Raw genomic sequence first — 12,915 nt, forward strand, 5'->3', positions numbered from 1 at the left:
TCTGCTAGATTGTTCTGACCGTGATTTGATTGTCATTCCCGTTAACCTTATTATAAACTATATCAGAAATAGCAGGGAATGATCCCAGGTCCTCCACCTCCTGTGCAAAACACTTGTCATCACATCTGGATATCTTTCCCACTACCTCTCTCAGTCATTCTGTGGAGCAGGCAAATGTCACTCAGCCGGTGGTGTGGATAAACAGCACAGATTGGCCTGTCTGTTCTCAGAGAGTCCCTCCAAAAACAAGGAATGGACTCAACTACTTGAACTGAACTGGGAACTGTAAGACCTACCAATTAGCTAGGAGACCACATCGGAGATATTATCAATCTCCTCGAGTCATGTAGGTCCCACTTGGAGGGCCCCCAAATTTATAAGCATAACTTTCTTTCTAGGTAGCACATGTGCCCCTGAAATGGTACTTTGTGTACGGAAGCCAGCATTAACTTGCCTCCCTCCTGAAAACACTGTGACTTGTACCTTAGGATGGTTATAAGGTCCACCTTCATGGACCTTAAGGAAACATTGTAAGTAGATTATGTATCTCTCAGATGACTGTGGAGACTTCTCTAAAATAAGACTATACTTGGTTTACTTGAAAGACTTCTTCAAAGGGAAAACTGTCTATTTATCGCTATGATGGGAGTCATCCAATTCCAACTTGCATGATATTTGTCTCTGATTTTAGCTGAAGTAATCAATGACATCTCTTTAGATCTGGAAGAGATTCAAGTCTGCCTCAACTTACTGGGCAGCATTGTAATGGATGATAGAATTGCCCTAGACTTCCTCTTTGTAGGCCAAAACAGAGTCTGTGTAATTACCGATATGTCAAGTCATACCTGGGCCAAGTGGAAAGGTCAGTACAGAAATGTAAAAAGCCCTTGGAGTGTCAAGGTATGCCCTGATGGTTTATGGCATATGTTCAGCTGGCTTGGCTGAAACCATGGGAAAGTTAGCGTGGTTGGGGTTAATACTATAGGCTGACCTTATCCTGATGTTTGGAACCCTGTTGACTGTAGCCTTATCAAATGTTGTATAAGACAAATAAACATATTTTGTTCTAACCTCTGCTGGTCAGATTAATCAGAATAATCAACAGGGTGTCATACTCATGGAAAAATTTTCCAGAAGCCAATATGGCATAAAAAGCAGAGGTCCATATGATTGTGATAATTCCCTATAGGATTCATGTTTCTGTGTGCTATATGACCAGAGGCACTGTCAGCCTTAGTATCAAACTATCTTTTTATGGATGTGTGTGGTTTTTTTTAATAGACTTTATTTTTCAGAGCAGTTTTAGGATTATGGAAAAATTGCACAGCAAGTATAGAGAGTCCCATATACTGCCTACCACCCTGTACCACCATGCCACCACACACAGTTTCCTCCATGATTACATCTTGCATTAGTGTGGTGTATTTCTTACAATTGATGAACCAACATTGATACATTATTATTAACTAAATAAAGCCTTTAGTTTACGTTAGAGTTCACTCTTTATGTTGTACAATTTTACAGGTTTTGACAAATGGGTAACGTCACATATCCACCATTCCAGTATCATACAGAATAATTTCACTGCCTTAAAAATGCCCTGTCCTCAACCTGTTCATCCCTCTCCCCTTCTCACTGAACTCTTGGCAACTACTGTTCTTTTTTGTTTTCTGTATAGTTTTACCTTTTCCAGAATGTCATATATTTGGAATCATACAGTATTTAGCCTTTTCAGATTGGTTTCTTTAGCAATATGCATTTAATGTTCCACCACGTCTTATCTTGATAGCACGTTTCTTTTTATCACTGAATAATATTCTGTTGTATGGATGTACTATGGTTTGTGTAATCATTTGTCTACTGAAGGACATCTTGGTTGCTTCCAGTTTTTGACAATTATGAATATAACTGCTTTTAACATTCATGTATAGAGTTTTTCGTGTGTGTGTGAGGAAGATTAGCCCTGAGCTAACATCCGTGCCCATCTTCCTCTATTTCATATGTGGGACACCTGCCACAGCATGGCTTGATAAGCAATGTGTAGGTCCACACCAGGGGTCTGAACCTGCCAACCTCAGGCTGCTGAAGCGGAATGCACAAATTTAACCACTATGCCACTGAGCCGGCCCTCATGTGTAGCTTTTTGTGTGCACATAAGTTTTCAACTCATTTGGATAAACACTCCAAGTGCTATTGCTGGATCATATGGTAAGACAATGTTTAGTTTTGTAAGAAACTGCCAAGATGTCTTCCAAAGTAGCTGGACCATTTTGCATTCCCACCAGCAATGAATGAAAGCTGTTGTTGCTCCACATCCTTGTCAGCATTTGGTGTTGCTATAAACCCACTGCATGCATAATATCCACCTGGGCCCCACTATATCACCTCGCGAGAGTTGGAGACAAGAGAACTTATGCAAATGTATTGATACTCATGCTGCTTATTGTGCCCTGAGGAATAAAGTCTTTTGTCTCTGATACAAGTCTTCTGCCAGAATCCACAAAAGCGCCAAGCAAACTTTTTAGCTTGTAAAAGAGTAAAATCCCAGACTCTTTACAGTTCTTGATATGTACATCCACCAAGAAAGATTTATACAGGAATGTTTATTGTAGCTTTATTCATAAAAGCACACATTTGGAAACAATATATCCAACAACAGGCAAATGGATAAACAAATTCTGGTATTTCATACAATGGAATACTACTTAGCAAAATAAAGGAACGAGTTGCTGATATGCACAATGACATATATGAAAATCCACAGCATATGCTGACTAAAACAAAGCAGACATGAAGGAGCGCATGCTGTATACTTCCATTTATATGAAATTCTAGAATTAGCATAACTAATTTATAGAAATGAAACAGTATTTGTTTCTGAGTGGCAGAGAATGATTGGAATAGTACTAGAGGGAAATTTCTTAGGTGAGGGAGATCTTGATAAGGATGGAGCAATTATATAGGTGCATTTTCAAAATTGATCAAACTGTACATCTAAGCTCTTTGTACCTTACTTATATGTAGATTATATCTTAGTAAATAACAAAAAAAATAAATAAATATAACCACTAGAAGAAGAAAGATGTGGTATAAAATTTCCAAACCAAAGAAACTTAATTCAAGCCAGCAATATAACATAAAGGAACAAATGAAGAAAATAAGACTACGTGTAAATAGAAAACATAAAATAGATGGTCAGATGAGTCAAAATATATCAATAATCACAACTAGTTCCTTTCAAAAGACAGAAGTTTCCAGATTAAGTGACGTAAAATAAATTTTAAAAACAAACGTTAAAATTCTAGTCATTAGTGCTTTGCAAGAGGCACCCATAAAACAATACGAAGCCAAAATGTGTAAGGGTAAAGGATGGAAAGTAATGTAACGAGCACAACTAACTAAAATAAATCCTTTATGGTACTATCAGAAAACATATATTCCCAGTCAGAAGAAAGAAATTCAATGTGACAGTTTTATATATTATTATAAGATGGAATCTACCAATACATTGTATCTTCTGAATCTTTTATGCACCTAATATCACACCTTTAAAGTAAAGGAAAAACTGTTAGAAATTTCAGAAGTACCTGGCAAAGGTACAATCATAGTTGGATCATTTAACACAGTTCTATCAAAAACTGGCAGATAACGGAGACAAATTGTGTCAATATGTATGATCTAGCTAATTCTGTTAATAATACTGGACATTAAACCTAAAAAAAGTTTTCTGATGTTAATCGAACAGTCACATGTTTGGTTGTGCATTAGGCCACAAATAAAATTGAAAACACATCTCCATAGAACTTTGTAGGGAAACTAGCACTCTGTTATACCATTGATAATACAAATGGTTATAACCACTTGGTAAGGCAATTTGGCCATATCTATCAAGATTCAAAAGGTGCATATATTTTGTCCCAGAGAACTTTGCTTCTAGGAATATATATGAAAAAATTACTCATATATGGGCACAAGGATATATGAATGAAAATGTTATATAAGGCATCACTGTAATAACAAAAAACTGAAAAAAATCTAATAGAAATCACAATTAGGAGATTGGCCCCCAAAATGGTAAATCCATACAGTAGAAAATATTTTGATATAAATATATCTTTTTAATGAATATCTTTTTAAATAAAAGCTATATATATATATACACACACACACATATACATAAATTTGTAACTATGAGAGGTGATGGATGTTAACTAAATTTATTGTGGTAGTTATTTCACGATATACAACTATATCAAATAATTATGTTGTGCCTCAAACTGATACAATGTTATATGTCAATTGTATCTCAACAAAACTGGGAAAAATGAATAAATAAAGATATATGTATCTACATAAGATATATATATATATATATAAAATGCTTCAAAACTTATGAATGAGGGGAAATAAGCAAGTGACAGGAGAATTATATATATATTATAATATGATCCCACTCTGTGTGTATTTAAATGCTTGGTGTAATGGAAAGATATGCCCTACAATGTAGGCAAGGGTGACTTCTGAGGAAAAAAATGGGATTTGGATGGTAGAGAACTGAGGAAGCTTACTAAATGGGACTTGTACCTTTTATTCTCTATTCGTATAAACCTTGAGTATTTTTATAGCCAAACATTCACTTATTAAATATTTAACAAAATATAATTCTAATTTAATCTGTAAATTACCCGTTGTCTGATTTTTAAAGACATCTCAATCCATGAGTTAATCAAGTAAAGAAAAATAAAATTTTGTTTTTTAATTTACTTAAAGTATACATTTTTTCTTAAGGAAAGGGTTGAATTTGATTATCATACATGCCTTAATAAAAAGTTGTCATTATAGAACACTTAACACTGGCTTAATATAATGTTTGTCTGATATACACTCAAGAAAAATTTGTTGAATGACTTAATAAGCTCTTAGTATTTAGAGACTACATGGACAACAACAAATATGTACTGTTATTGACCTGCATATAAAAGGAAATCTACAATATTTTTTATATAAATGTATTTCCCATCTTCATGGATTCCCCAAACTTGTTTGTATTTGAACCAATAGGAAATCAAAACAAATAGTAGATGTTTCAATAAGTATTAAGAAAGTGTTAACAGATGGACCTAGTAGATATATACAGAGCATTCCATCTAAAAACCAAAGAATACACATTCTGTTCAAATGTACATGGAACATTCTCCAGGATTGATTACATATTAGGCCACAAAACAAGTCTCCATAAATTTAAGAAGATTGAAATAATACCAAGCATCTTTTCAGACCACAGTGGTGTGAAACTAGAAATCAACTATAGGAAGAAAATCAGAAAAGCCACAAATATGTGGAGATTAAAAAAAATGATACTGAACAACGATTGGGTCAATGATGAAATCAAAGGAGAAATCAAAAAATACCTGGAGACAAAAGAAAACGAATACCACATGCCAGAATTTATGGGATACAGCAAAGGTGGTTCTAAGAGGGAAGTTTACAGCAATACAGGCCTATCTCAACAAACAAGAAAAATCTGCAATAAATAATCTAACAGTGCACCTAAAGGAACTTGAAAAAGAAGAACAAACAAAGCCCCAAATCAGTAGAAGAAGGGAAATAGTAAAAATCAGAGCAGAAATAAATGAAATAGAGACTAAAAACAATAGAAAAAATTAATACAGCCAAGAGCTGGTTCTTCGAAAAGATAAACAAAATTGACAAACCTTTAGCTAGACTCACCAAGAAAAAAAAGAGAGAAGGCTCAAATAAGTAAAATGAGAAATGAAAGAGGAGAAATTACAATGGACACCTCAGAAATACAAAAGATTATAAGAGAATACTATGAAAAGCTATATGCCAACAAATTGGACAATCTAGAAGAAATGCATAAATTCTTAGAATCATACAACCTTCCAAAACCAGATCAAGAAGAAATAGAGAATTTGAATAAACCAATCAACGGTAAGGAGATCGAAACAGTAATCACAAACCTCCCCAAAAATAAAAGTCCAGGACCAGATGGCTTCCCTGGTGAATTCTACCAAACATTCAAAGAAAACTTAATACCTATCCTTCTCAAACTCTTCCAAAAAATTGAGGAAGGGAGGAGGCTCCCTAACTCATTCTACGAAGCCAACATTATCCTGATACCAAAACCAGACAAGGACAACACAAAAAAAGAAAATTACAGGCCAATATCACTGATGAACATTGATGCAAAAGTCCTCAACAAAATACTAGCAAATCACATACAACAATACATTAAAAAATTATACGCCATGATCAGGTGGGATTTATTCCAGGTATGCAGGGATGGTTCAACATTTGCAAATCAATCAATGTGATACACCACATTAATAAAATGAAGAATAAAAATCACATGATCATCTCAATAGATCAGAGAAAACATTTCACAAGATACAGCATCCATTTATGATAAAAATTCTGAATAAATTGGGTATAGAAGTAAAGTACCTCAACATAATAAAGGCCATATATAACAAATCCACAGCTAATATCATCCTCAATGGTGAAAAACTGAAAGCTATCCCTCTAAGAACAGGAACCAGACAAGATGCCCACTCTCACCACTCCTATTTAACATAGTACTGGAAGTCCTAGCCAGAGCAATCAGGCAAGAAAAAGAAATAAAAGGGATCCAAATTGGAAAGGAAGAAGTGAAACGGTCACTATTTGCAGATGACATGATTTTATATATAGAAAACCCTAAAGAATCCACCAAAAAACTGTTAGAAGTAATAAGCGAATATGGTAAAGTAGCAGGATACAAAATAAACATACAAAAATCAGTTGCATTTCTATACACTAACAATGAAGTAGCAGAAAGAGAAATTAAGAATACAATCCCATTTACAATTGCAACAAAAAGAATAAAATACCTGGGAATAAACTTAACCAAAGAAGTGAAAGATCTGTACACTGAAAACTATAAAACATTTCTGAAAGAAATTGAAGAAGACACAAAGAAATGGAAAGATATTCCATGCTCTTGGATTGGAAGAATTAACATAGTTAAGATGTCCATACTTCCTAAAGCCGTCTATAGATTCAATGCAATCCCTATCAAAGTTCCAACAACATTTTTCACGGAAATAGAACAAAGAATTCTAAAATTTATATGGAACAACAAAAGACCCCGAATAGCTAAAGGAATCCTGAGAAAAAAGAACAAAGCTGGAGGAATCATACCTGGTTTCAAAATATACTACAAAGCCATAGTAACCAAAACAGCATGGGACTGGCACAAAAACAGACACACAGATCAATGGAATAGAATCAAAAGCCCAGAAATAAACCCACACATCTATGGACAGCCAATCTTTGACAAAGGAGCCAAGAGCGTACAATGGAGAAAGAAAAGTCTCTTCAACAAATGGTGTTGGGAAAACTGGACAGCCACATGCAAAAAACGAAAGTAGACCCTTACCTTACACCATACGCAAAAATTAACTCAAAATGGATTAAAGACTTGAAGGTAAGACCTGAAACTATGAAACTTCTGGAAGAGAACATAGGCAGTATGCTCTTTGACATTGGTCTTAGCAACATATTTTCAAGCACCATGTCTGACCGGGCAAGAGAAACAATAGAAAAAATAAACAAGTGGGACTACATCAAACTATAAAGCTTCTGCACAGCAAAGGAAACCATCAACAAAATGAAAAGACAACCTAATAATTGGGAGAAGATATTTCCAAACCATACATCTGATAATGCCTTAATCTCCAAAATATATAAAGAACACATGCATCTCAACAACAAAAAAACTAACAACCTAATTAAAAAATGGGCAAAAGACCCAAACAGACATTTCTCCAAAGAAGATATACAGATGGCGAACAGGCACACGAAAAAATGTTCAAAATCATTAACTATCAGGGAAATGCAAATCAAAACTACAATGAGATATCACCTCACACCCATCAGAATGGCTATAATTAACAAGACAGGAAACAACAAGTGTTGGAGAGGATGTGGAAAGAAGGGAACTCTCATACACTGCTGCTGGGAGTGCAAACTGGTGCAGCCACTATGGAAAACAGTATGGAGATTCCTCAAAAAATTAAGGATAGAACTACCATACGATCCAGCTATTCCACAGCTGGGTATCTATCCAAAGAACGTGAAAACACCAATGTGTAAAGATACCTGTGTTCATTGCAGCGTTATTCGCAATAACCAAGACTTGGAGGCAACCTAAGCGCCCATCAAGGGAAGAATGGATAAAGAAGATGTGGTATATATGCACAATGGAATACTACTCAGCCATAAGAAACTATGAAATCCAGCCATTTGTGACAACATAGATGGACATTGAGGGTATTATGCAAAGTGAAATAAGTCAGAGGAAGAAGGTCAAATACCATACGATCTCAGTCATTAAGTAGTAGATAATAACAACAACAACAAACAAATACATAGAGACAGAGATTGGATTGGTGGTTACCAAAGGGGAGGGGGAGAGGGAGGAGGGCGAAAGGGATAATTATGCACGTGTGTGGTGATGGATTGTAATTAGTATTTGGGTGGTGAACATGAGAACATGATGTAATCCATGCAGAAATAGAAGTATAATGATGTACACCTGAAATTTATACAATGTTATAAACCAATGTTACCACAATAAACAATAAAAAAACAAAAAAGAAAGAAAGAAATAGCATAGCTACTTCCAAATCCTTAAGGATTGCTCAAAACTGCTTTGATAGGATAGGTGGCTTGTTGGTACCTCTTGTTGACAGTATTACATGGGCTTAAACAATATTCTCAGGCCCAATTTAATACTGTGATCAGTTTTAAGGGCACAGACTATAAAATGCGTAGCTAAACAGAATGTGTATTATGAGAATCTGAGAAAAAAATTATGTAATCAATAATCTTCCCTTAGCCCTACCATGAAGGTAAAAAAAAAAACGAATTTTTTTATTTCTTTGCCATATATCTTTTGTAGACAGACTCTTTCAACTATAATCCTTGCCATCGTTATTCTGACTTCATCACCTAACTGAATGTCTGGCATGTTGAGTGAGTGAATATTCATCCATCTGCTTGCACTGAATTCAAACCCTGTCCTACAGATACTTGGAAGCTTTCTGAATGATGTCCACCACGTTCACCATATATTCTTAGTGGAAAGTCAGTCACAATCAAATTAACCCTTACACAATATTGCTTCTTTCCTGGATTTGATACAGTGCATCTTAAAACAGCAGGAATGACTTCTTTTTCAACTATCCATTTTTACTCTTAATTAAAAATGGGACAAAACAAAGATGAGTTGCCTCTCTAACTTTTGTTTTCACATTTCTATGATGTGAAGTTGAGACTGAACATCATCAACCACCTGGGAAGTGAACATCAAGTTTGCCATTGAACTAAGGAATGTTCCATGGTTTTATTATGCCACTGGCAGGGCCCTGCTGCGGTTAAACTTCCGCCAATGCACGTTAAGCAATGGTTTAACTTTCTGGCTGCTTGTATCATAACCCAGGTTTATTATTTTGGCCCTGGTTAAAAAGAAGGAAAAAACCTTAGAACATATAATCTGGGAAGGTTTATGTTATGTGAAGACTGGAGGCCAGGATACAAGAGTGACTTGATTATGAAAAATAAAGTCTAAACAAACGAATTTATCCATATAAACAAAAAAATGAGGAAAGTGCAGAGTAACTATGCACTCATTACACACTGCCTATGCATGTGACAATGAGCAGGAGGGAGAGGGGGAGGTGGAAATACTGAAAGTACATATTTCTACTAATGTAAATAGTGTTTATGACACTATTCATACGCCTTTAAAGACAGTTGTTAGCACTGGGCGCCAAGTCAGGTTCTAGCCAGGGCTTGGCAGTAGAATAACTCTTAACAGTTAATAGAATACTCAGTGAGAACAGGAAAAAAAAAAAAGGAAGAAAGTGTTAAGAAATATAGTTTTGAAAGTGTACAGATTTATGATTATATGCAGATGGTATGATTACCAATCAAAAAAAAAAAAAGCCCAACAACTTCTAATTCAATGAATTAGAATGTTTTGTATTTCTGAGTATTGGTGTGGTGCAAGGAAATGGATGCTCTTGTATACCATGAGTGGTGGTAAACGAGGAGTGGTAAAATTCTGAAAACACAGTAATTTAAATTAAGGGCCTTGTGATTGTTAACTGCTAGGACTTTCTCTAAAAATAGCCAGATATGTGTAAAAAGATGTACGTTTAAAGTTGATTACTATGATGTTCATTACATAATATTGAAAATTTGTAATATTTCTAAATGTCCAACTAAAGAAGAATGCTTAATGAAAGTATTGTACTATATGTTCATTAAATTTGGATTTTGAAAGATGCGAAACGACATGGGATGTGCAAAAGGTATATATCATATTTAGACTCTGAAAAATATAATTTAAAAATAAATTTTAAAAAGATCCTCAATATACAGTATAATTACTACAAAAGAAAAGACTGGTGCTACACAACATTTATTATCTTTTAGTGCTAAGATTACAGGTGATTTTTATGTCCAACTTTATGTATATTTGTATTCATCTCAAATAGGAGATAGGATGGGAGAGGAGAGAGAGAGAAAGAGAGAGAGAGAGGCTTCTCAGAGCAGAGCTATATTCTATTACAATCACACCATCAGAAAGAAACCAAGTTTGAATCAGGGAAGGTTGCTGGATGATGGAAGCAGAAAGAAGAAGGGATTTGGTGGTGGTACTGTTCATGACTCTCCAGGGAAAAGAGTGTCGATAAAATAGCACAGTTATTTGATTGGGCTATTGAGAAGCAGGACACATGATATTATACAATCCTTATACCGTTAAACATTGAAATCATATAACAGAAGCCTGGACATTATTAAATTTGCTGAATTTAATATGGTAAGGCCTCCTGACAAACAAACAGCTGGCTTCTGCTGGTGACAGCCTGACCTCAACTTACTCACACCAATGAGAGCTTTATCATGTAAACTATCTTAAATTAATTCTTACAACACTTGGAAAGTATGATATGGTTGTCATCATTTTATAAGAGTGGAAACTGCAGATAAAAATGGACTTGTCCAGGATCACACAGAAATGAGATGGTGAATCCAGTATTTGAACCCAGGTCTCTCTTTCTCTCTCCAAAGCCTCATGTTCCCTAGTGTATACTTACCATCTCCCATGAGCCAGGCACTCATCTCTAATTCTAAAACTAGCACCACAAGGTGGAGATTATTAAACAAGCAAACAATCTATCCCAGCTCTGAGACATTTATTGATCTGATTTCCGAGAGGCTAGCCATTGCCAAGCTGGTACCACCATCTTAGTGAGGAAACATACACACTCCAGACTTGAGAAGAAAACATGCTAATACACAAGCAAGTGTGTTCAAGCGCAAAGGAATTATTTGAAAGGAAGAAGAACGTGAATTGAATGTGGAAAGTCTCCTTAAAGGAGAAATCTCCTGAGCTGGGCTTTAAAAGAGGTTTAATGTGTCAAATATTAACCAGAAAAGGAGCTAGAGAGGCACATTTGACCAGACAGAAGTAGGAGGCAGCAAAACGATGTGTTCTTTAGGATAAACAAAATTATACAAGATTATAAAGGGATGAAACTCAGTAGATCAGCTAATGGAAGGCTTTTTAAATGACGGCCTAAGGAGTTAGCAACCGATTTTAAAGGCAATTACCTTAAGGTTCAGCTGTGATTGTCATCCAGTATGTAAAGTTGGTGCTTGATCTTTTCTTTTCCTTTGCCAGTCAAAATTGCATTTTGTCATCTATTTCTCTCTATCTTAACTCAAAAAGCTACCAAATAAAATCTATGTTTTACTGCTTATTTTGAGACTTTTTTGTTGAAACTTGAGGTGCACACATGACTTTTTTTCTCCACATATTAAAGACTATTGAGTTCAGACTACACAAAAAATCAGATGGCTCAGTTATAAAGCTGAAGGCTCCACAGGTTCCCAGAAAAAAAAGTTCGTTTCACAATTACTATGAAGTCATATCACAAGACCATTTTTATTGGCTGGGTTTTTTCCCCCTATGGTTGTTTATTGGTTCAGTCTCCAAAAAAGTATGTGTAAATCTGTACGTGTTTTATTGAAACATAGGTGGAATTAAGGAAATGGTTCTTTATGTTATTTCTCTAGCTATATGTCCTTTGGCACATTACTTAATCTCTTTGAACCCCAGTTTTGCTGTATGTAAATTGGAGATAATAATCTCTACCTTGTTGAGTTTAGTTTTAGAATTAAAGATGGTGCCTATTAAGCCACAAGGGTATGCCTGCCACAGGGTAGGCAGTGAGTAACAGAGTAATTGTTAATCATATACGGGCCAATCCTCAATGAGCTTGCAATATGTTCAGGAAGATGAGGCTTTGATAATAGAGATGAGTTCAAATATTGAATTCACTAATTAATTTCTGTGTGATCCTGGACAAGTTTATCTCTGATCTTCCATTTTCAAATGAATAAAGTACCCACTTAGGCCAGATAGATTTAAAACCAGCCCCACATTACACCGTTTCACAATTTTATATTTTTCAGATTACGTCATGCTGACATTACAAAACAGTATTTTATCTCGGTGGATCTACAACTGTGGGATAAGTTTGTATAACTAACGGTACTTGCTTAAATAGATTCCAGGATTCCTTTTCGCTCAGTTTTTGAGTGCACAAGAATTAGTACACATCTGGCATGAAAATTCCCACTAAGCAATCATAGAAAAAAAGCTAGCAAATTAAAACGATATTGTGATATTACCTCAAAGTAATTGTGATAGAAAATTCTAGCAAAGCTTTTTGTATAGGGTTTTTTGCAAACCACTGTCTGCAGTTATATTAACCTACAAAGTCAACCACAAAACATTGTAAACTTCTTAACGGTAGCAATTATGTCTTATATTTTCCCTTT

This window comes from Diceros bicornis, chromosome 11, assembly GCF_020826845.1.
Source record: "Diceros bicornis minor isolate mBicDic1 chromosome 11, mDicBic1.mat.cur, whole genome shotgun sequence".
Lineage (NCBI taxonomy): Eukaryota > Metazoa > Chordata > Mammalia > Perissodactyla > Rhinocerotidae > Diceros > Diceros bicornis.